We start from the raw sequence: 23,711 nt of genomic DNA, 5'->3' as shown, positions 1-23,711 counted from the left end.
ATATATAATATATTCAGACACTAATATATATTATGTTTAATATATAGTGTATTATATATTGTATAGTGTTTATATTATATATAGTGTTTATATATAGTGTATTATATAGTGTATTATATATAGTGTATATATAATGTAAAATGTTGGGGTATATGCTCATGGAAAGGTTATTCTCAGATTTGGGACCTTTCAGGAGGACTAGTGTGGTTAGACAGATGAATGAACTTTGTGGAGTGTTGTGCCCTGTAAATCCTACAAGAGCCAGAAATTGGTCACATTTGCTGTTGTGACTCTAGTAGCTGAAACTGCCTGCCATCGATGCTTCCAACGTCTGAGGGGCGGAGGGGGGGCAGATGTTGCATGAAAGTGGTTTGGAAACTCAGTGAACTCAATGGGCCCAGAACACCGTCTGTACTCTGTACTCCGGAGTTTATTTCTAGCATGGCCTTTGCTAGGGTCAGAAAGTTGGCTGGAGAGCTCTGCCCACATTTTGTAGCACCACCTGTATGCCAGCAGGTCCTTCAGTGCTGCCTTTGGTTCAGGATTGTGAGAAATTCTATATATTTTTTTTAATTTCTTAAGACAGCACTTATAACAAGGAGTATTTCCCAAGAATGACTCCCCCTAAAGTCAAGTGAACTCTGGGGTTCTGTGATTGTCTTAAAGGAAGCGAGTGGGTAAGAATTGTTTTTTTTTTAAAAAAATATTTTATTTATTATTTTTATTTTATGTGTATGAGTGAGCTGCCTGCATGTAAGTATACCTATGTCATCCACTGCCTGAGGAGGTCAGAAGAGGGTGTTGGATCCCCTGGAACTGGAGTTAGGGATGGTTGTTAGTTACTATGTGGGTTCTGAGAATTGAACGCAGGTCCTCTGCAAGAACAGTCAGTGCTCTTAACTGCCAAGCCATCTCTCCAGCCCCAAGAGTTGATCATTTTACTCTTTTCCTTCTTGTGACACCATGAGTCTTTGTGTTTTATAGTTTATTCTCAGCCCCAAATGGAGATTATTTTTCTAATATTTTCAACTGTAGCATTTCTTCTTTTTTATCTTTGGGATGGATAAGACCGGGTGAGACACAAGATGTGCCAGGGCACTGAGTGAGCCGATGTGTGTATTTCATCATTTTTGCCATGCCTGGCTAGTTGTGTTGACTTTCTTAGGGGAAAGGCCTGCTTGTAGTTAGTTCTGTTACCAACAGGGGAGAGAGAATTGTGATTCTGCTGGGACCACAGCCAGGAGGATATTTATAGTCTGCCATTAGTGGCTGGGAGCCCACCCTGGTTCTGGATTCATCTTCTGTCTGAAAGTTCCCCGTGTTCTTGACCTGGACCCTGCCCTTGTTGGTCAGACAGTAGTTAATGATAAAGTGGATAGCTGCAGGACGCATTGTGTGATGGCCTTGACGGCTTGTATCCTGCAGGCAGGTGTTTGTGCTTTGACTGACCTGCGTGTTCAGTGACGACGAGCAGCTGGTCCTTCCGCTGCTCTGCTCCTGGCTCCAGTGGGTTACTGGCTTTCCCTGTAGCTGGCCTCATGGACATGGAGTACGTGGCCCATGTGCTAAGCCACTTAAAAAAAAAAATTCTTGAGACAGGATTTCATTTTGTAGCTCAGGATAGTCTTAAACTCATGACAATCCCCCTGTTTTAGCTTCTTAAGTGCTGGGATTACAGGAGTAAGCCACCATACCAGGCTCCAGTCCATGTTCTTTATGCCACCTATGCCAGGCTAAGATTTATAACATTGAAAGAAAAAGCAGACCATGAATTTAGCTTGCTCATCTCTGTCTGAATTCAGGTCAGACATCGAGACCTGCTTTATAGGATGGCTCAAATCAGGGGACACTTCACATTTCAGTCGGCAGTAGGTGTAAGGATTTCAAGAAGTTTTCCTGGTTTTCACAGTAAGGTATAATGTATGTATCTAAATGCCGTTAGAGTGGAATGGGTTTATTTGCTTAGTTTGCATTTGCAAGTGATAGAGAACTCAACTTGCACTATTCATGGGACAATGTTATTGAATGGCTGTCCTTCTGCAGAGTTCAATGTAGAGTAGCTTTCTGTCTGGGCTGAGCAGTGCTCAAGGGTTATCCCTGGGACCTTGTTTTTCTGCCCTCCCCCAATTTCCCTTTGTCAGCTCCATTTTCAGGCAGGTTTTAGGATAGCAAAATTGCTGTGGCATATCCTCTCACATCCAAGCAGGTGAGAAAGCAAAACTTTCTTTTCCATGGGTTCCAGTAAGATCTTAGGAATCACTGCTTGGATTAGTCTAGGTCACATCCCACCCCCAAATCTAATTCAGTGTGCAGTGTGTGCCGCTTGGTCTAGTCTGTCCATCCTCAGCATGAATTCAGATGAGAACCCCTTGGTATCCCAGATCAGATTCAGGGGTTGTTACTGGAAAGCAAGGGTGTGTGTTGGAGAGTTGTTGAAGGATTCCGTAAAATATGTGTTGGGGTCCCTTCTTCATCACAAAAGAACACTCTTCTTGGACCTCTTCCTTTCTGTTGGATTGACCAGAAGTGATAAGTCTTGTGTTTTCTGAGTAAGCCTATCTTCCCCCAGAGGCAGACAGCCAGGAATCATGCTGCTGTCCTGATTTCACTCACCTCACTGTATCAGACTGTAGTAGGTCTCAGGATGCCATGCTAGGTGGCTCAGTGGTATATATGACACAGCTCAACCAAGGCTCACTGTATCTTTACTTCAAAGATTATTGCGGGATGCCTGTTCCCCGTATATGTTTTGTTTGTCTCTGAAAATATGCTTTCCATTTCTCTGTGGTCATTTAGATTCAGTTTTGGTGACTGTCTTGACAGCTTGGGGCTGGAGATGGAGGAGGACAGGCTGCGTTTTGGCAGCACTTCAAGCCTAGAGCTGCATCCTGCAGCCAGCACCATAAGCTGTATAATTTGTCCACGGAGGCCTATGCATTACAGAAATGAAAATTCCTTCCCTGACAGCATTCATTGCTTAGCATGCAGCAATTTGGCTGTCAGAAACAGCTGGTCCTGCAGGGTGGGACAATAGAAAGGAGAGACTAGCGAGAGGCCAGTGCTTACTCAAGTCTCCCACTGTGAGAGGATCACGTTACCTTACGGAGACTGTCATTAACTACAGTCTGCCAGGGGCTCTGAGGCACAGCTTCCAGGGAGCCTGTGGCTCAGACATTTAGCGCCTTTCCTCTTCTTTTTGCTGAATAAAACAACAACAAAACTGCTAATTTTTGCTGACACTCAGATGTTCAGTTCTGATGGTGTCCTATGCTGGATGAGAGCACTTCTGGGGAGGTAAACCCCTCTAACCTTCACATGCTGTTCCTAGTGCATTAGAGAGACAGTGGTTGCGGGGGGGGGGGGCACTGACTGGACACTGCTGACACCTATATGTTAAGGTTATGCCCACCTAGGATCAATGCTGAAGGGTCCAACACTGGGGATCCCATGATCCTTGTTCAACCATGCAGAAAAGACCAGGGTACACATGCTTCCCAAACACCACAAGTCTGAGGGAAGGGACCAGTGGCCTTGTGGCTAGAAGCTGCTCTTTCATGTGAGTTGCTGTGTGTTGCTGTGGGCTTCCCTGTGTGGATTCCATGACTCATAGAGCATGAGCTAAGCAAAAAGCACACTTCAGCTGCAGAGGACACAGCTGTCTCTACAGGAGGACATATTTTCTGGGTTTAATGACTCCAGGTTTTTCTATGATATACTCATTATGGTGCTCAGATTGGATCTTTGTGTTTTCTGAGAAAAAGAAGTCTTCAAAAAATACTCTAAATATTCTTATTAAAAACTAGACTTCTTTGTAAAGAAGGCTGTCCCAAAATGTCATTTTTTTCTTTTCTTTTTTTATTTATTTGAGAAAAACTAAATGTCAAAATGGCAAGAGTCTGGCAACAGTTTAAAGTGATGCTGTGGCTGGTCCCTTTCTTTTTGAGGCCATCAGCATTTCAGAGGTCCAGGGAGGCTCAAGACAAGTTTGCCAGTGGAATTTGGTGGATGTTCAGTGTGGCTGGAAGCGTAGTACTTTTCCTACCCTTCCCTCTCTATCTGTTTCCTTTTTACATGACAGAGGCAGGAGTTTCCCAGATGTTGTTTGGATTGGAGAGTGTGAGTGGGGGGAGGAGGGGAAGCTTTCTTAATGATAATAACAGAGTCAGACTGGCTGGTTCTGTACTGACAGGAAAAAGGAGAGATAAAAACTCCGTTAATGGTGTGTGTACTGCCTAAGTAGCCAATAAAACAATGCTGTCCTCACTGGAAGCTGGTCCCAGATTGGCAGCGCTCCCTGCCAACTGCAGGAGACAACAGCTGCTCAGAGGGCGGAAGTGTTCCCAGCTAGTGGCCACTGTCACTGATTGGCTAGTGGGAGGTTCTTTCCTCCCCCTTTCCCCTTCCCTCCCCCTCCCCCCTCCTCCCTTCCTCATTTTTTTGCCCAATTTCCACCATGAGCCCCTCTTAATGCTCACTGTTCCAGAAACTGAACCACATCTGATTAAAACTTAATGATTGCTCACAGAATGAAGTTGGCTGGCAGTTTCCAAACCTCTTTGTGTAGTTTGAATTTGTGACCACAGAAATGGCAATTTATACAAAAATCTATTAAAAAGTTATAGTCCCTAAAGTTTGTTGCAGGAGAAACTGCAACATTGTATACACTGTATTGCACCCCACCCTGAATACCCCTATGAGTCTTCCTGTTCAAATTAATAGTAAAAAAAATCCCCAAACAAACAAAAATCCCATTGTTTGTACTGGCCTCTGAGCTGGCCTCTTATGCCTGAGTTGGATTTCCCAGAACCCCCATGATGGAAAAGGAAAGTTGTCCTTGACTTACACATGCTCACTGTGTCATGTGCAACACACACACACACACACACATACACCCGTGTGTGTGTGGGGGGGGACCCTCAGGTCTCCCAAGTAGGGAAGAAAAGAGATGGACTACTGTTTGAGCAGAGCAGAGAAACACTTCTGTCTCTTCAAAAGAGAGGTGACTCAGTACCTGTTACTGAGGGTTGAAAAAATAAAAAACCAAGTTATTTTGTCTGGCTTGCTGTTTGTTTGTTTGTTTTGTGAGGTGTTGGGGAAGCTGGTAACCTGAGCCTCATTTTACAGGTGGGAGAAACATAAAACTTGAGGAACTAACTCAAGGTTGCAGAGTCTGTTTATGAATGCAGCTGGAAGAAAATGTGTTGTGACTCTCAGTTGGGTGTTTATGGCACATGGTTGTAGTGGCTACACAGAAGAGGTGGGTGTACCCATCTGGGTCTGGGGACTCAGGACTTAAAAGTTTAAGCTTTTCTGTTGTCAGAGGATGACAATCATTTCCCAGTGGCCAGAGCCAAGAATGGGGAGAACAGAGTGGGTACCCAAGCACTCTGGCAAAGGTGAATCTGCTTTTTCAAATTTTTTAAAAATTACATTTATTTAGTGTGTGTCTGCATATTTATCACTGTGCAGTGTGGAGGTGAGAGGACAACTGTGGGAGTTCATTCTTTCCTTCCACCCTGTGGGTTCCAGGAACTGAACTCAGGTCTTTAGGCTTGGTGGCAAACACCTTTACCTGATGAGCCATCTAGGTAGCATAGGGGGAGGTGAATCCTGAGAGAAATACCTGGTGGCATACTCACCTGTGAGCAAGGCTTACTCATTTACTCTCTTGAAATGCCAGGCAGAGGCAGACCTTGGATTAGATACAGAGGGAAAAAACGGAATTCTTTTATGTGAAATTTATGTTTCCTTCTTGGAAACTGCTTTTGGCTTACAAGCTGCCTCAGTGTTCCTGGCTGTAGACCTGTCCTCCAAGGACCACTCCCAGGCCACATTAAAAGGCCTAGTATTGCCAAGCATGATTTTGTCTGTCTTTTAACTAAAGATGGCAAAATAAGATGCTGGAGAGATGACTCTGTGGTTAAGAACACTGGCTGCTTTCGTAGAGGACCCAGGTTTGATTTCCAGCACCCATGTGATAGGTTAACAATTGTCTGTAACTCTAGTTCTAGAGGATCTGATGCCCTCTTCTGACCTCTGTGGACATTGCGTACGTAGGTGTGCACTTACATACATGAAAACAAAATACTCATATATATACAATAAAAATGAATGAAATTTAAAATATGACAAAATAAGGTTTTGGACAAGCTGTACTTTTTCGATAAAGCCTTTATGTTAGGCACCTTTTGAAAAGTATGTGACTTTTTCCTGGTATAGTTTTTATTTATGTAGCAAACTAGAGAGTCTGCTGTGAGGAAATATGACCCCCTTGGTGATTAATGCCAGATATTGAATGGCCTTTACTATGCCACATTAGCTCTTCAGTGCAGCTGGACATCATTGTGTCAGTTTTGTATGTTTAAAGAACTTGGGTGAATTCCAGGTGTGACACTTTGTTTTTCATTTTTATACTTTACAGAAGTTTAAATGACTCTGGAGTGCTGTTACTAGATGGGAGTATGTGTCTATGATGCAGAGTGGTAAAGCATGTTGAAAACCTGGTTGACTGAATGGCAGTGACTCACTGGCAATCTTCAGCTTGCTAGCTGATGCTGGGCATATGAATAGGAATCCACACACACCAGTTGTTAATCTGAAGGTCTCCCTTTATTCTGCCAGTAAACACCACTGGCTGAGGGATCCTTGCTTCTGCCTTTGTTTTCAGCCTGGCTGTGGGGCCTAGCTAAGTTGCAGTCCATTGTGAATATTGCCAAGTGATTTATTATTCATTATGGAGGTAAAGATGATACAATAGAGCTGATTCAGCATCCGCCTCTCCATGTCTTCTGTCATCAAGTCTTTCAGTGGGAGAAGAAGGGAAGTTAACAGAGATAGGTCAGAAGAACTACTTTTAGTTGGTAAAAGGAGAAAATGAGTGTTCCAAAAGTCAAGATTATAGTCCTGAGAGCATCGGTAATAGTAATAGCTTGCTTTGAAATGGTGCTTATATCAGGCTCTGTTCTGAGAGCCTTGTATATATTGACTCATTTAATTCTTAAAATAACTCAGAGGCAGTCATGATTTTTACTCTAAATTTTACAGATAAAGGAAATGAAGGACATGTAGTTAGTACCTCTGGCCTTGAAAGTGACAGGGCTAGAATTCTAACCCAGGCTGTGCAGGCCAGGCTGGTGTTTAGCCAGTGTTTAGAAGAAGGACTCATGACTGAAGACTGCAGAGGGCTGGTAATTTCCTTAAAAACAAAAGCAGAACATCTAGCTCTTGCTGTGTCCTCACATGATGGGAAGTGTGCAGCAGCTGTAAGGAGCCTAATCCCGTGAGATCCCACACTTAGGATCTATGCCTCTCAAAAGACCTGCCTCCTAATATAATCACACTGGTGATTAGACTTCAGCATGTGAATTTTAGGGACTGCAAACATTCAGAACATGCCAGGGATTAGCCTATAGTTATGTGTATGTGTATATGAGTAATTATATCTGTGTCCATAAATTCATGTTGTTGGTGAGGAGTGGCAGTGATTGGGTATGTGAGAGACTAGGTTCCTTCACCATTCTTGCCAATAAACCCCACAGTTGTGAACCAATCATCTGCTTTTAGGAAATTTATTCATATATGGAAGCTTTTCTGTCTCGGTATGGCCCTACTCACATTTTACCTCTTTCTGTAAGAAAGCAAGCAAACAACACATTAAATATTGGATTTGTGTTTCCCAACGGCACTACCAGTTGACTTTAACTCAGAAGTAGAAGGTATTTTTTTGGTGCGTGTGATAAAAAAAGTCCATCCAAAATTATAATTGGAAATAAAATCATTTTCAGACATGTTTGTGGTCTATGTGTCCAAAGTACATAATGATCGGAGGAAGCTTCATGTTGTATTAAGCCAACGAAGGCTGGCAATCAGTTCTAAGAGACTCAGTGGAATATGTTGGTGTGTGTTGCCTTAAATAAGCCGGACCACCCAGTGCAAGCAGAATCAACGAAGGGGCTACATTCAAAACTCCAGTAGCGATGGGCCCTCCCCTATACTTTACCGCATTCAAAGTTAAAACTAAGAAGCTAGTCTTTCCTTCCTGCCACTTTGAGGAAATAAACCATTTTAAAACTTATAGATTATCACTTCCCTTTGGGACTTAAGAAAAATAGAAAAGCGAAGTCTGAGAAACAAATGCTTATACAATAGACTGGGGTTTAGTTGTCTGAAACTTGGTGAATTTTTCTCAGAATTGTTGACAGTGTGAATGGTAAACACCGGCGATTGCTAATGTTTTTTATTTTCTTTTTGTATCCATTGTACTTTTAAGTACTGCCTTTTAAAAAAGATTTATTTTTATTGTTTTTGATGATGTGTGTGGGTATGTGCATGGGAGTGCCGAGGCCAGAAGCCAGTTGGATTCCCTAGAGCTGGGGTTTCAGGTCCTCTGCCAGAGCTGTATGCACTCTTAACTGCTGAGCCATGTCTCCAGCCCCTCATGTTCTGTCTCCTAATAGAAGCAGTCATGAGCTTATTAGCTGGTTTTTTTTTCAACCATGTCTATCTCAGTGACATTCTACTTTGAGTCTCCTAGAGATATCCTCCATTTTCCTATGCAGCCCATACAGCCATGGGTGGGGACCAGTGGGTTGGTTCCATCTGTCCTTTGTCCCTGGTGTTTTGAATAATCCTTGCCTGCCCCTCCTCTTCTGTCTGCTAAACTCACATATGTTCTGGGCATCAGGGATTGGAGGATCCAGGAAGCCAGATTCTGCAGCTTGAGTGCTATTGTATGATTTCTGGTGGAGCCTCAGCCAGAGCTTCAGCTCCTCTGCCTCGGGAAAGATTGGGCTGACAGACTGTTAGTTTCTGGCCTTTCTTGAATTAAAAGACTTCATTTTATTTTATGGTCCTGGTTTGAACCTATGTTTTGCACATGCTAGGCAAGTGTCTACCATTGAGCTACACCCATGTTCCTTGAATTTCTTTTTAGATTCATGAGTAACATACATATATATATATATATAGATATATATATATTAATACTAGTTTTTTCTTTTTAATCATTGCTTGGGCAAACAAAGTATATTTTAATTAAGAATGATAGTAAAACCTCTGTGGAGCTGGGCATGGGGGTAAACACTTGTAATCTTAGCAGTTAGAAGGCTGAAGCAGGAGGTTGTAGGTTTGAGGCCAGCCTGGGCCACACAGGAAGTTCAAGGCCAACCTAAGATACATAGTGAAGCCTTACCTTAAGCAAGTAAGCAGTGATCAGTTAAGCAACCAAACCAAACCAGTCCAAACCAAACCAGAGTTGGGGGTTAGGTCTTGCCTGCCAAGCATGATCCCTGCATTCAGTCTCCAGCATTGGAAAAGAAAAAAAATAATTTCCCCTTAAAAGTTCTGTCCCTTTGGAGAATTTGGGTTGCTGATGATAAATATAGATTGTTTATATCAATTGTCACGTAAGTTGCTTCTTAAGATTTACAATATCACAAATAACCCCAAAAGCTGATGCATCAACTTGTGTCACATAAATTAATCACAGGTGTGGAATCTGCAGGCTTCTGATGAAAAGACTGCAAACACAATCAACTGCAGGCATGTTTCATTTCATAAAATTAATCTATAAAAATGAATCTGGGTGCAAAACTGTCCTAATTAATAGTAACCCCAAATCAAGAGCCTCTAATTCTGTTAGTGGACTGAATGCTTAATGACACGAGATTAAAGTATGGAAAAAAAATGCCTGTGCTTTGTGGTTACTTACATAAAATTACTTAAGTTAAAGAAGCCAGAGATTTAAGTAATGATGTTAATGCAGTCTTGATAATAGCATGCAATTCTGGAAGTAGCCTCATCTCTACCCTCCCACATGGATTAGTTTCAGGCCTGACTCTTCATTGTTTTGTTTTTCTTTTCTTTTCTTTTCTTTTCTTTTCTTTTCTTTTCTTTTCTTTTCTTTTCTTTTCTTTTCTTTTCTTCTGGTCTTCTTTCTTAGTTTTCTCCCTGTACCTCACCTGTCCTTTCTTAGATGCTGTTCCATGTTAATTCTATCAGTCTGCAGCCCTCCTTTGATAGGTAGATGGATATTGTCTGCCTCTTTTCTCAACAGGGCCACAGCTTAAAAGTAATGTGCTCAGGGTCTCAGTGTTTGGGAGGTGACAGGTGAGGCTTAATTCCTAAACTCTGTGACTCCAAATTTGGCTTTCCACAAAAATGAATTGGTAGACAAAATATGTTCAGACATGCACAGATACGCATAGCACAGCATGGACTTAAGATAGAGAAGAATTTTGAAGAGCATTTCATTGTTATGCTATGTGTTAGTCAGCTTTCCTTTGCTGTGATAAAATACCTGGGATAATCAACTTTAAAGAAGAAAGGTTTATTTTGGCTCAGTTTCTTTTCATGCTTGTTTGGACCTGTGATGGCATGGTCTTTTATGGTATGAAGAAGTCTGTTTGTCCAGGTGTCAGGGTGGAGGTGGGGGAGAAATCAGGGTCCCCATCACCTGATTTCCTTCCACTAGGCCTCACCTACTAAAGGTTCCACCACCTCCCAGTAGGGCCACAGACTGGCAAGCGAACCTTTAATACATGGGCTCTTGAGGCACATTTCCAACCCACAGTGTAGTGGGAGGAAGACCACACCTTTCCCCACTGTAGTCCCTTCACTTTGACTGAGTGTCTACAGGGAGGCCAGTGTGAGAGCCTGCTGTAGGAGCTGCATGGGGCACGGCTCCAAGTGACGATCTCAGCAATAATTTTCTGGGAACAAAATTAACATTTTTCTTGTAAGATGGAGCATCTCCTTTCTTCATTTTACTGACAACATCTTAGTTTCCAATAATATCACATCGTTAGCATGATATTTGAGTGTTACTCTTCAGTCTTTCCCTTCTGTCACTTAGAAAAAAAAGATTATGCTCTAAAGTGTTAGAACGGGCAATATTTCTTCATTTTCAGATGTGAATAGGAAACTATGGATGAGTGTATATATTTAGTTTTCATATCTTTTTGTAGAGAGTGAGAACCATTTGTAGGGGGCTGGAGAGATGGCTCCATGGTTAAGAGCACTCACTGTTTGCTCTTGCAGCGGACCCAGGTTCGGTTCCCAGCACCACATGGTGGCTAATGCACATGGTCCATAACTCCAGTTTTGGGGGATCTGACACCCTCTTCTGACCTCCACAAGCATTGCATGACATGGGTACACTTGCATATACCCAGCAAAACACTCATACACATAAAGTAAAAATAATTTAAAAAAATTAAAAAAACCCCATTTGTAGATTACCCTTAGCCTCTTTAACATAGTATTAAGGGAGAGTATTTATTTATTTATTTATATTGCTTTGAATTAAAAGCCAAGGCAACACTAAAAGTGGATTCTGATAGACCTACCTCTTTTCATGCCGTTAGCATAAATACTTGTTTTTATTTTTCATATTTCTCTTGGAGGGTCCCTCATGCTTGGGATGTAGTATCAGGATATACTCAAGAATTCATTCATCAATATTTATTAAGGAGCTGTTATTTATAAGACTATACCTGATGCTTCAGCGGTACAATATATCACTTATCTTTGAGGAGGAATCCGCAGACTTACCAGAGAAATAGGTGATAAGATTGAAAGCTTGGAAGACTTTCTGGGTATCATGGTAGTTGAATTTGGGGACAGCAGGTAAGAAGGTATATACTCAGACAGATTGTGGACTTGGGGTTTCAGGAGGTCATGATGGAGCTGGTCTAGAAGCAGAAGAGTTTACAAGACCAGGAAAAAGTCATTTCAGGCAGACAAGTGCAGCGGTGGAACATGAACAAAATCAAGGTGTTCTAAGGAATACCTTCAGTTAGGGTGAGCATGCTGTTGGTGTGATGACCCTGTGGGTTTGAAGACATCTTGGGCCACATGATGAAAATCAGAAAGCTGCACCCACTAGAAGCCCTTGACAGATTAAGTAGAGGAGATGAGAGTAACTGTACTGTGACTGGTACCCAGAGAAGCCCACAGAGGACTATCGATCAGGGCTGGGATGAAGGCCATGGTGGGGTTTGTAAGGTGACCTTGTCTTCTGGCTGCTCATCATGGTTGACCGGTTCCACTGCAGAGGCTAGGGCATGGGGGAAGAAGGAAGGCCAGTAGGTTTGGGGTAGTGGTTGAGAGGACATAAACGTCTTCAGCTTTGGGAAACCACATGTATTCTGTGCCTATGGGAGGCTGTACCTGAAGGGCACCCACAGTTTTTCTCTCTATCTTTGGATTTTGTTCTGTTATCTTTCAGTTGGTAAGCAAATTAAATTAAAAGCAAATCTTTGTGAGTTGAGAACGGAACTGCTAAGTTACATCAAAAATGTTTTTACTTTTTTTTTTTCTTTATGTGTGGGTTGAGTGCCATCCTTAGTATGAAGATTGGAAATGTATCTTTAATTAGAGAGTGTCCCTTTTTAGCGTAATTCTTGAAGACTCCTCCTCTGAATAGTAAAAGAAATATTCAAACAGAAACTGAGCAAGTGGGGAACTTACTGACTTGGGCCACTGCGGTTTATAGTTAGGGACAGTAGATATCAGAGAGGGGTAAGTGACTTCCCAGAATCATGTAGCACAGGCTCAGGGAGCATTAGCTAAGTGTTTACTCCATCAGACCTTGGTGAATCCCTGCGTAATCCTGTAGAGATAGTAGGACAGTGTTTGGATTACCCTGGTACCCACAGCACAGTTTATGGTAGACTTAGAGTTGCCTAATTCTTGATTTTTATTTTGGTGAACTCAGTGTACATAGGGCTGACAAGTGCTTGTTGATGATTTGACTTGGAAAGGATACTACCCAATTATAAAACCCTACAATCAGTACGAGAGCCAGCATATCTACAATCCTAGCTCTTGGGAGGCTAGAGGAGCCAGAGTTTGAGGCTAACCTGGATTACATTGTAGGACCCTGTCTCAAAACAAGCACTAATCAAACAAAAGTGATAGAGAAGACCCTGCATTTCTCTGTATTTATTTAGTTGTTCATTTTTTAAACAGGATCTCATTTTATAGCCCAGGTGGGCTGGAAATTGAGGCAATCCTTCTGCCTCAGTACCCTAGGTGATGAGATCATGGCTTTGAGGCTATGTCTCTCATCAAGAGGCTGGTAATAGAACTGTTTAGGTTGTTCATTGTAGGACTGGCAACTACTTACAAACACAGTCAGAAATAGTACACACACACACACACACACACACACACACACACACACACCCCACAGCAGGAAATCAAGGTTGCGTAAATCATTGGTCACATTTATTTTGTTTTTTAAACTTTATTGGACCTTCCCCCCCTTTTGTTCTATCTTCTCTTGGAATAGAGTTGGTTGTCTGAGTTGTCTTAGGAATGGCTATACACCTGTGGGCAGATAATAATTTCAAAGAATCAATTAAGAAAAAAGTGTTGATGAAGTTTGTTCAGTTTATTCTTTTTGTAGCTTAATGAGGGAGAATGATCTGGTGAAAATTCTATTTAGGTTGGTAACTGACATAAATGTTAATAAAAGGATTTGAGAATATAACAGTATTCCTTTAAGTTTACAGTACAGGATAGAAACATAGCCATGTGTTGATGTGTTGACATGTCTGTCATTGTTAATGCTGCTGGTTTGTCTGTAATTTAGACTTCATCCATTCCATATACATTTAACTCAGTCTAGGGTGATGTTAGACCAGACTTTGGAGATACAAGCAAGATATTGGATGCACAAAGTCCCTGCCTTCTGCGGTGTCTTCCCTGGAAGCTTTGCAAAAATGTCTGTATGGTGAGGTAGAAAACCTAAGCACTCCAGAGTAAAGCTGAGGAGTGAAGAAACTCCAGACACCCTATTAGAAAACCAGAAAATCTGGTCTGGGCCTAGTGGGTGGCATCCCTGTGAACTCTTGTGAAGGTGCTTTGAGATCAGGAGCTGATGAAAGCCTGGATGGGGTTATGTGTGAAAGTAATCATCAAGGATTAACTGCATTCCTGTTCCGGTGAGTCCATGGTTAAAACATGGGTGCCTCATAGTGGGGAAGGAGGGTGTTAGTGTGGGATGTACACACGAAAGCCAAACCCAACAGACTGAGAAGGGTGATGATCTTCTTATCCTTTATATCTGAATCAGTTCAGGGGTAGTAGGTTGGGAGAATGGAAGATATTCCAGGCTCCTCCTGTCTTACTTCTGATTGTTCTTAATCCTCTGCACTCAGTATGCTATGGGTCCTTACTTGGAGACTTTGTGAGATATCCAGCCAGCTGGGACGAGTGACTAGGGCTGTACTTGGGAGATGTCATGGAACTCATTGGTCACCCAGGACGTGAACTGATTGCTTGGATCAACTATGCACTCTTTAACTGAGTGAGGGCTGATGGGATTAAATAACCCTTGAGGTTTGAAGGGCAGATGGGCAAATAAGGGGGAAAGGGTGATAGCTCCACTGGATTTCTTTGTTGCACTACCAGCTGCTCTAAAAGTTCCATAGAAAGATTTGGAACGCTGTGAATTGCTGTGCCTAGTTCCTTTCGCAAACTACAAACTGATTTTAACAAGAGGTACCACTGGGCACAGACATAAGGAGAGAGCAGGGATAGGGAAGAAGAGAAGGGAGCAAGCTGTATGAGTACCCATGAGTGAGGCATGTCCTTCCATCCCTGCTGGAAGCTACTATTCTCTGAAATCACACTCTGTTTCTAGTAAGGAGGTGATTTGGGGGTGGGGATGAGGCTCCGTTTTAGTTTGTAGACTTTCTGTTTGAGATCTTATGAATCCTTTGCATCTCTGCCAGTATAAGAATGGGTCTTCCAACACTCTTTTCAGGTTCCTGTGTGGAACTTTTTACAATACTTAAAAATAGCAATCATTGTGAGCCAAAGTCCTCAGATCGCACCCATTTCCTGATTGAACCTCAGCCATTCACTGTTGCCTGTTTTCACTCCTTAAATATTGAGTTTAGAAAGCATGATAAATAAGCCTCACTGTATGCACGGCGTTCACACATGGCCACCCTGCAGGGAGGTCACCATGCTTTTTTGCCTGAGGAGACTACACTAACTGTTGGGTCGGGCTACATGACAAGTGGTTGTCAGGGTTGGGAGTCAACCCAGGACTCTGGTGCAAGCCTGGAACTCTCTTCGTTTGCCATGGCCTGCTGCCTTTGTCTCCTCAAGTTTCATCCTTGATCCTCTTTACGTTTCTGGCACAAATAAATGAGTCTTTGGCTGGACAAATAAAAAGGATTTTGATGAATCGCCAAACCACTTCAGTGGAGAGTTTTGAGGTTACAAAGTATAAGCAGGTTATCTTCAGATGTGTAGTCTGGTACTTAATTACTGAGCGTAATTAAGTAAGTCCCACTCCTCAGCCAAATTACACATTAAATTCTAGAAGGGAAAGGTGCCCTGATATTTGGGCCTTCAATCAGGTTACTGGGAGTATACTACCTTTGTTGTATCTTTTCTTTGGCTGGCCTTTAGGCTGGGGACAGACTTTCATCTTTTCCTTAAAATGCCCTGGAGATTTTATTTTATTTTTTTGTCATATTTTGCCATCTCCCTCCAACATTTTTCCTTCCTCCTTTAGAAATCTAATGCTTGCTTCCTACTCAGTATGTTGATGTGTGCTTGGAAAGAGCATAGTGGTTCTGTGGTAGAATTCTTTCCTAGGATTTCTTGGACAGTGTACTATACATGTTTTTCCAAACCATAAGAACAGTCCGTTATCAGGGACATGGAAATATGTCATGATTCTCCTACTAGAGTTAAGAGATTTAACACAGAGACATCAGTAGATAGAATGAATCTACTGATGTCAAGTTGAAAACAAGACAGGAAAAAGTGACCCATGGTTTGAAGGATAGGGTAGATTGACATTTCTCAGAGTCAAGGCAGGAGAGGCATGTGGGAGAGACTCGGTCACGATTGCTTGTAGCTGTTGCTATGTTATAAATGTGTGTTTGTGGCCCAGTCTGCTAGTACTGGTGAGTCATTCTTGCAAATAAAATAAGTTTATATGCATAGCATACTGTATACAAATCTTAAGCATGGTTTTCCAAGAAATAAGTTTCAGAAGCAAAATACGTCTTTAACTTGGCAGTTTCAGCATGTGATTATACATACTACTGTTAACTAAGCTTGAAGATTTGAATGTAGGTTATTGTATGGGTCAGCAAACTTTCTGTCTGAAGGGCTAAATAGTAAATATTTTAGGCTTTGCAAGCCATACGGACTCTGTCACTACTATCAACTCTGCCATTTCAGTGCAGAAGCAGCTACATACTAGACATAAAATGAACACGTGTGTTGGTTCCAGTAAAGCTCTTATTTTTATAAAAGCAGACTGTGGGCTGCTTTTTGCCTTGTATTGGAATTCTGTTCAGTAATGTTTGCAGGTGTATCTCAGATTTTAATATTTGCAGTAGGCCATAATTCTTTGCAAATATCACCAAACACTGTCTCTCATTTAACAGTGTCCTTAGATATCCATAAGAAAAGAAAGTTTGGATCTTTATCATCATCATTATCATCATCATCAGTATCATTTTTGACATGATTCATTATATTTATATTTCTCAGGCTGGTCTCCACTCCGAGTTTAAGCTACCCTCCTTTCTCAGCCTCCAAAGTAGCTGAGACTGCAGGTGTGTGCAACCACATCTGACTTGTTTGGAAATATTTAAAGAATGATATATGTTTGAAAATTCTAGAGAAATTTTTGTAAATACCCGTATCTCATTCCCAAATCCGAAGATTAATATTTGTTAAGACTTTGGAAATGCCCAGAATCCCGGAGCTCCTACCCCTGCTCCATGCTTTACTTCCTGATGTGTTCAACAGGGGTGTTTCAAGTTTATGCCACCCTCTCTCTTCTCAGTGTCCCCTAGGGCTGTGGGTGTTTAGAATATGTGACTTACTTTTTCTTTGAGCTGTCAGGGATTTTGGGTACTGGCTTGTGTCCTCTTCATGTTTATCCAGAAGTAATTTTACTAGTAATCATAGCTCAGATCTGTCTTTCCCTCATACCCAGGTAGCTGGAGTAGATTATTCTTAACATATAATCAGCATTTATTTGCTTGGTTTTACCAGTATTCGTCCCCACAACTCCTCTTTCTTTTTGTGATACTGGAGATGTCACCCTGGCCTGGAACATGCTGGGGAAAGGCTGTACCATGGAGCTGCTTACCCAGCCCTGCATTACTTTAGAGCTGGAGCTAGAGGACACTGGTTGTATCATGCAAAAAAAATTATTCCTTTTTTGGGGGTTATGTTTTTATTTTTAATGTTTTTTTTTTATTTTTTAGAAAAAGCATTTCATTACAGCTTTAACATACTCAGTAACAATTTCCAGAGCAACAATACATCTCTTTCAAAAGTGGCTATTTTATTATTTTTATTTTATGTGTACGAGTGTATTGCCTGCATGTATGTGAATGTACCTGTGTCATGTAATGCTGTGGAGGTCAGAATAGAACATTGGATTCCCCTGGAACTGGAGTTAAGGATGGTTCGTAGCCACCATGTGGGTGCTGGGAATCGAGCCAGGGTCCTCTGCAAGAGCAGTCAGTGCTTTTAACCCCTGAGCCATCTCTCTAGCCCCAGGGGTTGGTATGTTTTATAGTTTTTCTACCATAATACTTTACTGAGTCAGGTAAAGAGAACCAAGAATATCTTTTCTGAACATTCAGTTCAATACTTAAAGTCAAGAGTCAGGATTAACATAGTGTTAATCAAGAGTGTAGATTTTGAAGGGCTGGAGAGATGGCTCAGTGGTTAAGGGCACTGGCTGCTCTTGCAGAAGACCTGGGTTTGAATCCGAACACCCACGTGGTGGCTAACAGCTGTCCATAACTCCAGTTCCAGGGGGTCTGATGCCCTCTTTTGGTCTCCACAGGCATTGCATGACACAGGTGCACATACATACACACTCATACACATAAGAAATTTTTCCTTTTTTAAAAAGAGCATAGATTTTTGGAGTCAGAAAAATGTGGGCTGATTTCTGGTTTTACCACTTAAAAAAAAAAAGTGACCTTAGAGACTTAATTTAAACTTAGCCAAACATTATTTTCTTGTGTACAAAATGAGAATAGTCCTTCATATTTGTTGTAGTTGTTAGGATTAAGTCAGACAAGACAAATAATGTGATTACCTGGTGTTAAAGCTAAATGATTCTTAGCAACTCTCACAGCGAAGGCTGCTTATATTTACTGTTTTGTTAAAAAAAGAAACCAAAACTTACAGAGGTTAAATGATGTATAAAGGTCACATGCAGTAGTAGACTGGAAAGCTCAGGTTGGCTACTTCCAAGTTCATATTCTTACAGCCATATCCTATTCTTCAAGTAGTTTGGGCTAATGGTAATCCCATTGCAGTGTGTACCATAGTTTATTTGGGTGATGGGGCTGGGTGGGTAGAATGTGTAGATATGGGATATTTTATTACAAAGACAGATTCTCAGTGTTTAGAAGCTACAATGACTGGAAGCCAAGGATATAGTTAGAACTAAAAAAAATGAAAAGACTTGTCCCAATTTTGTTTTTCTGTTGCTTAGCTTCTGTGTTGACTCCCTAGAACCTGTTGGATGGTAAGTCCTTCCTAAGTTTGCCTGTTACTCAGGTGTCATTGTTCTACAAGGATTTCTAAGAAGCTGTGCATGCTCTTAAACTGGGTTAAAGACAAACATATGACTACATTAAGTACCTGAAACTGCAGTTAGAAAGTTGGATTAGATTTCTCTTTTTCCTTCCACATGGTCACCCTCCTCTCCTTCATAGGAATATGCCTTAGACCTTTATGGGTCAGATTTTCACATGGCTCAATTAGCTGCCAGGAGTCAAAACTCCATAGCCAAAACAATGTGGCCAAGTCTGGGGGACAAACCCTAGGTCAGTGAAAGTCTAGTTCAAGTTTCTGCAGTTTGTTGTATCCTATAGCACTGATTTTAATTCAAACGTAAGTCTTTGGTTTCCTTTTGTTTTTTCTCAATGACTTGGTGAAGTTTTTAATACAATTGCTTTCCTTTTCATTTCTGCCCAGATTGCTTATTGACAAGAAATTATTTATAAGCAGATAAGTTCCAAATGGAACACTTAAGAGTTAAGGATTCAGGATTTGTTCAACACTTGAACTCTTTATTTTACTAACTTTTCTTTCTTATCATACAGTTGAGTTTTGACTTCAGTCTACAAATGTTACATTACACTTAAATTCTCAATTTGATTTTTATCCTGTAACTTTTGAGCACCAACACTATACTAGATATTGTGAAGGAGGGATGGGAGAAGAATAACATGTATCTGAGCTAGGGTTTAAATTGGTTTTGGGACACATCTACTTCACAGTACAGAATCAAGTACTAGACTGAGCCATGTAGAACATAAATATCAGAGCATTAGAATGAGAAAGCTCTGGAAAATATAATAATCTTCATAGAAGTCTAAGCAAGGGAAGGAAAATGTGAGCACTGTTGAAGGATGGGAAGGAATTCCATGTGGAGATATAGGGGGCTTGGAGGTGGTAGATTAAAAAGAGGCCAGAGTAGGAGGCTCTGGGGCGAGCACGGGACTAGCTTGCACAGTGCTCTGGTCCCATGCCCTGCACTGCAAATATGACAACTCAGTGCTGACTTTTAAACAGAATTTTTAAAAATCAGCATTTATTTACTTCCTTGCTTATCTAAACGTCCCATAGATACAACACCATTTCTTAGAGGCATGACGGGCTTTAGGTTGGACATCTTCACACTTGGTTACTCTTAAATCACGGTGTAAAGCAACCTTCCTGTGAACCCGCCATATTCCTCTGGCACCAGTAACTCAGAAAAAACAACAGCATTTCAACAATTCGTGGGTACAGCTCAGGAGATGAGTAGTTTTAGGTGCACACTTTAGAAATGGATCTTCACTCTTAACTTTGTTGAGTGATCACTGAATATGGCAAGTTTCTGGTTGATCCCACTACAGGAAGATGTTTTTTACTATGTCTTATTTTAAAAATTTTTTAAAAATATTATTTTTATTTTATGTGTATGAATGTAGGTAAGTGCACATGTAGGTAAGTGCGCCCATGCTGTGCAATGCCCACGGAGGACAGAAGAGGCTGTTGGATCCCCTGGAACTGGAGTTACAGACAGTTGTTAGCTGCCATGTGGGTGCTGGGATTCGAATCTGGGTCTTCTGCGAGAACAGCCAGTGTTCTTAACCACTGAGCCATCTCTCCAGCCCTACTATGTCTTATTTTAAGTGTGCCTTTCATATGTCTAGATTTTCTTTGTAAATAGATTGGGATCCTCGATTTAAGTCAAAACAAGGAATGATTTGATTGCATCTGCAAAACTTTTCTCTTGAATTCCAGGGAAGATGGGAAGGCTTTCTTTTCCACATAGTTATTTAGGAATGCTGTATTGTGGGTTTATTTTCTGCTTAGATTTATTTACATGAGAGTTTTCTTGGCAAAGTATTCCTTGAGGTTAAAAACGGAGCTGTTTTCCTAAAGGAGTGTGGAGTCCAGTTCTTTGTGTGACTAACGATTTGAATGGGAAAGTTTGATTCTAATAAAAATTTCCTCTTCCTTTGGCAAATGTTGATGTTTTTCAAATCTTCCTAAAGGAAAAGGGAGTTTAGGTGCTTTTTGTTTTTCATCAGTTGTCTGGAACACCCCTTCCCTTCCGTTTTGTGCTCTGGCCCCAGCATTGTTTTATGAGTCTTTGAACTAGGTTATCAACTACTGAAAATGTTGCTTCAAAGTGGACCAAACCCAGCTATTTCTTAGTAGTTAGTCAAGAAATTGGTCACTCTCTTATACTCCTATCTAGGAGGGATTAAGGTTCTGGAAAGGAAAGACTTCATTTTATCCTTCATACTAAGACTTAAGAAAAAGTGTATAAAATAATACTCATAGTCATTGTTTTTGTTAGTTTTCATGATGGTTCAGAGTATGTGGTTATGGGCTTTAAGGCAATTTGTCTTTGAAATTTACTGACCTCTTCCTGAGTTTGTGTCATTTATAAAAAAAATATTTAAAGTCCAATGTAGATGTATGATATCAACACATGCATATTAGTGTTTCAGTTTTTCCGTCCTTGCTTCCCTTGTTAATGGGCTTCATTTTATGTCCCTGCCGAGAAGCTTGTCAAGTGTGTACCTTCCTTCAGCCAGTACAGCCCCAACTGCAGCCATTTCTCCCACTTAGCTGGGTTTCTTTATTCTTTCCCTCCGTAGCCCAGAGTATATGTGGGACTCTTCACACTGACATAAGCAGACTGCTGTGGAACTCAGAATTTCAGAAGACTCCAGGAACATCTCTCCGCACTGCCCATCTTCCAGAGAACAGAAACTGCAGCTTGAAGGACCTGGGGTGGATGTGACGGGGAGCTGGCAGCTTTCCCCACCACCTCTCTGAGCAGCGCTGCCCAGCCTTTTCAACAAATCGCCTCTTTTAATGCTGTTTGACACAGATAAGATCTACAGGGTAAGTTCTGTACCACAAATGATGATTTTGTTATTTTATATGACTCCAATGCAAGAAAATTTGAAACAGCCTACTAGTTCTTAGATCTCGCTTTGCCTGAATGACAAGGCTTTTATTGAGTTGCATCTGCATTGTTTAACTTTGGGCGAGCTGTTCAAATACTACCCACACTTGTATAAAATGTATAAAGTGTTTCTGCTACTCTTTTCCCCTTTAGGGCCACAATATTGTTTTTTCCTTCTCACCCTTTTTAAATATCAACCTATTTATATAGAGACGTGTTTTAGCTACAAAACATGCATATTAACTATGTTTTAAAATTGGTGAAACGTAATTATACATTGTGTTTTACAACTTGCTTTTTTCCTCCACTTGATATATTGTGGACATTTTTCCTCTAAGTAGAATTTAATTTCAATATAAGTAATGCTTGCTTCATGTTCTTTATATGAACATTACATAGTAATAACTTGCCCTCCAGTGAGAGGTTAGCCTGTAATTCAAAAAGGGGATGGGGGAGGGCAGACCTTTCACCTTAGAGAACTAAACAAGGCTATGGCTTTTAATACTGGGCTTTTAAGGATCTGAGTTTGTGTTTTCCAAGGCAGGTGAGGCACTACTTTGAGGTATTGTGTCAGTTCTTCATGTTTTAGAGACTGTGGTAATTTATGTCTAGTTGTAAGTTCTGGCTACCATCCTTTGAGCATCTTGAGATATTTTCATGCCCATGTAAGGTGGTGTGAGGTTAAATTAGTTTTAAAAGGAGTGAATAATAGGGGTGGTGGCATTAAGAGTCTGACTTTATTTTGTATATTTATTTATTTGAAGGGAGGAGGAGATAGTGACTGGAATTAATCACTAACTGTCAGTCTTAATCATAAAACAGGATTAACGTGATTGAGCTCGGTAATTTCTCATTGTGATCAACAGTGAGAATTATTGGAGAAGTTTTTAGATGTCTTTTGTTGGGAATGCATATTTGTATTTTTAGTATTGTATAACATTTTTAGAAAGATGATATAATTGGTATATACAAGTTTTAAAAGGCACAAAAGGAGTATGGGTTGAAAAAAAACGTGTCTTTTCTTTGTTCCCAAGGTATCCAGTTATTCTTCTAGGAAACTACTGTAAATATTTTCTGAGATCCTCTTTCAGAGCACACAAAATATACACATATGTAAATAGTAGGTTTTTTTTTTTTTTTTTACAGAAATGGTAAGAATATGCAACTTTGAAGCAGTGTGTCATTTTCAGTGGCTGCCTGGTACTGCACTGGAGGGAGAGCTGTAATTTGCTTAACCAGGAGTGTATTGATGCACATGGAGATCATTTCCAGCTTTATTATCATGAACAAGGCTGTCGGGAATAGCCTAGTGCATGCATCATTTCAGACATAAGTGAGGGCATCTGTAGGATCTGTTTCTAGTAAAACTGCTGGGTCAAAGGGTATGTACCTTTCGATTTTGGTAGAAATTATTGCCAGTTGCTCTGTTCATAGAGGCTGAAAAGTTTTAGATTTCAGTGCTGTGTCGAGAACACTGCTTCCTTACACCTTTGCCAATCACAGTTTTATTGCTAAACTGATAGGAAAAGAGTCAATTTAGCACAGCTTTAGCGTCCCTTCTTACTTTTATTAATGCCACATGCCTTTTACCATGTTTGGAAGCCGTTGTGTTTCTGGTTCTGTTCCTTTTAAGTTTGTGTCTTTTGTCTGTTCCCCTAATGAGCTCTTGGTTTTTATTATCAAAATACTGCTTTCTTACCAAAATATGAATTTTCATTATCAGTTTATTGCCACTTATTTTTCTTCTTGTGTTATTTACTGTTTATATTTTTAGTTATAGTTTTTGTTTTTCTTTGGTCATTTGTGTAAAAATAAAATATTTTGTTGTGCCGATTATTAAACATTCATGTAGTTAAGTTTATTCATTCAACAAATATTTATTGACTGCCTTTTACATATAAAGTACTTATTCTAGGCACCCAGCTAGACAATAGTAGAGAAAACAGACTCCAGTTCTTGCTCTATCTGACCTGGCTTCTAGTAGAAGAGATAGTTGATCATAAAACATGAACAAACAGATTTGTAGAAATAAACACATAATCAGTCTTTTTATAGCTTCAGCCTTTGTTGCCTGTGACAGGATAGTTACAGATTAAAAGACCCATGTTCCCGGTTCATGCTGGTGTGATTTTTTTTTTTTTTTCCCCAAGATTTAAATCTTTGATGCATCTGGAATACTAGGTATAATCCCACTTAATTTTCCTCAAGGTGCTCTGCTAAATTAGTGTAA

At 40.7% G+C, this 23,711-nt stretch overlaps 1 protein-coding gene across 2 annotated transcripts in view; it reads left to right on the top strand.

Annotated features, from left to right (window-relative positions):
• Acvr1 (activin A receptor type 1) overlaps positions 1-23,711 on the top strand; it is a 126,679-nt gene that overhangs the window by 33,770 nt on the left and 69,198 nt on the right. For both annotated transcript variants that reach the window (XM_008841748.2, XM_008841747.2), the window contains exon 2: positions 21,168-21,417. The gene's annotated coding sequence lies outside the window, so the exon portion shown is untranslated. The remainder of the gene's footprint in view (positions 1-21,167; positions 21,418-23,711) is intronic.

Source organism: Nannospalax galili, unplaced genomic scaffold, assembly GCF_000622305.1.
Source record: "Nannospalax galili isolate Female #2095 unplaced genomic scaffold, S.galili_v1.0 scaffold1181, whole genome shotgun sequence".
Classification (NCBI taxonomy): Eukaryota; Metazoa; Chordata; class Mammalia; order Rodentia; family Spalacidae; genus Nannospalax; species Nannospalax galili.
Note: the sequence above shows the minus strand (reverse complement) of the source record. Positions and strands in the feature narration are given on the sequence as shown.